Source organism: Syngnathus typhle, unplaced genomic scaffold (assembly GCF_033458585.1).
Source record: "Syngnathus typhle isolate RoL2023-S1 ecotype Sweden unplaced genomic scaffold, RoL_Styp_1.0 HiC_scaffold_199, whole genome shotgun sequence".
NCBI lineage: Eukaryota > Metazoa > Chordata > Actinopteri > Syngnathiformes > Syngnathidae > Syngnathus > Syngnathus typhle.
The window spans coordinates 62501-65000 of NW_026872104.1; the positions used below are offsets into that span (position 1 = coordinate 62501).

The 2500-nt window shown below is 59.2% G+C and overlaps 1 pseudogene; it reads right to left on the minus strand.

Annotated features, from left to right (window-relative positions):
* LOC133148909 (28S ribosomal RNA) overlaps positions 1–2500 on the minus strand; it is a 9852-nt pseudogene that overhangs the window by 3327 nt on the left and 4025 nt on the right.

Here is a 2500-nt window from a genome sequence, read left to right on the forward strand (position 1 = left end):
ACCTCGATTACACGTCTGTCTACGCCCAAGCTTCCCAGCACACACAGGACATGGTCATGGGAAACCGAGTCGAAAGCCTTCGCAAAATCAATGAACACGACTGCCAGCGGCACGCCAGCCGACCTCGAATGCCCCATGATCCGGTCAAGAATCATGAGGTTCTCCTCGCAACCACTCGCGCCGGCGACGAAACCGCGCTGCCGGGGGCTAACAGGACAGGCCCGCGCCAGCCTCATCGCCATTATCCGCCCAAACAACCTCAGCACGACTGACCCGATAGTCACAGGCCTCCAGCCTGCCACATTACCCAGCTCTGTAGGGTCAGCCGATTTGGGTAACAACCGCGTCTTGCACTCCTTGAAGACCTGGGGAACGACTCCACGCACCATCCATGTCGTAAACAGCCTCGCCAGTTGCGTACCGTCCGGGTCCCAGCCAAGAAGAGCCTGCTTCTTGATCCCGTCTGGGCCCGGTGCAGAGCAATTCCTCATCTTAGCCAAGTTAGATACAACTTCCGGCCCCAGGATCGGGTGGTAGAATGGTTCGTTATTCGCGGTCAGTCCCACCTCGAAGCCCTCCAGTCCATAAAACGGCCTGACCGTTTCCCACTTACCCCTGAAGTGCCTATCCACCAACTCTAGCGGCAAATCACATCTAAGGGGCGTCAGATCATCCAAGATCCGCCGTGCCAGCCCCTTTCTCGCCACAGAATAGCCGCGCTGCTGGTGGTAGAACACTCTCCTACGCTGGACGAGCCGCCTCGCCCAACCCGTCTTCCATTGGTCTCGAGGTCTGGACCTCGCGGACTTTGCCGGCCACACTACCTTACCCCCCAGGGCTTTCATGAGATCCAAAGCAGAGGACTCGATCAGGCTAGGCTCCCGACCTGCTTTCTTGACTAAGGCAGCGGTGGCCCGATGCTCCTCACCCCCCGCCAGCAGCTCTTCCAGAACTCTTTCCTCCACCAGATCCGGAAGCGACGAGGGGCAGGTCCATTTCTGGGGCGTCGCCCTGGCAGCCAGGGTTCGCCAACGCACACCAGACGCACCGCCTGCCGCACGACCGCACAGGGACCCCCACTTCCACCTCACCTGCTCTCCGGATTTACCCGTACCCAACATCCGTGCCACCATCACATTCTTGTGCCTATGGTTCCCGTATTTCTCCATAAGCTCCACCATCCGAGCCTCTTCCTTCACGCTCCACTTCCTCTCCCTCCTTGGACCCTTACTAGCCTGGCTCCGCTCTTTACGAGCCGTGAACCACTCTGCTGCATGTGCCTGCCGCTTATGCTGAGACGCTCCAACAGCCGTCCGAAAACGGCGCCCACAGTGATCGCAAGCGACTCCCTGTTCGACATCCACCATGCGCACGCCTCGGCACTTCGAGACATGGCACCGAATTGCATGACTGTTCTCCCCTTGTCTTTCGCATTTACGACAGCCGTACACGATGGAGACACCCGCATGCCGGGAAGCGCAATGCAACCCAAACCTGCGCATACCAACCACACGCGCCCCACACAGCAGGCAGTCCATGGACTCTCGAGGCAGATGCACCAAGACCTGGTCCGGAGGCCTCGGATCCTTCTTACGTCGCTTTCTAGACGGGCCCTCTCCCGCCTCTTCCTCCACACCATCACGGAGAGCAGGCTGCAATGCTAACACGACCCCCGCCATCCCAACTCTCATACCAGCGGCGACGGAGGCCATTGATTCAGACACCACTGAGGAGTTCTCAAGAGCTTCGCCAGCCAGGGTCCACCCGCTCCCTCGGCCCGACTGACTGTGGCTCTGATCCTGTGCCTCTGTCTGTACGGACTTCCTAACCAAGGAGTTTTCGCAACCATGGCCCGTAGAAGTGACTACAAGCCGTTTGGGGACCCCAAGCAATGCCTCCGGTGGTTGGTCCCCATGGCCCCCGGAGAGGTTGATTCGTTGTCCGCACACGTGCCCAACCTCAAGCACGTCACGGGGAGGTCGCCCGAGCAGCAACAGCCCCTCTCCGAGCTGCGCCTCAGCCAATTTTGATCCCCCAGGTCGGCTATCCTGGGCTGTTGTCCGTAAGCTATCAGACATGCTTACGGCCTCACTACCATGAGAGCACACGGGAGAACAAAGTTCCCCGATACTATAGAGCTATACATCAAGATCCACCCCGAGCAGCCGTCCGCTAGGCCACGCAGCCCAGCAACCAACTCGTAAGCCACCGCAGTCCAACCCACTAAGGAGAGGCCTGCCACATAGTGTCAGACTCACCCCCCGTAAAGCTGGCCAACAGACAACTCGCAACCCAACTGCCCGGAGTTACAAAAGCCCAGAGAGCTATGGAGCTCATCAACGGGGAGGAAAGCGGCCTGCAACAAACTGGCCACTACCCCCCGTACACCACATATTCGCCCCAAAAGGATTTGAGAAACGCATTCGGCAAAGGTCCAAGCGAGCACATAGGCATCCACGTGACACCCACCCACTCGGCCTGGCCTCCGTTCTATACCACT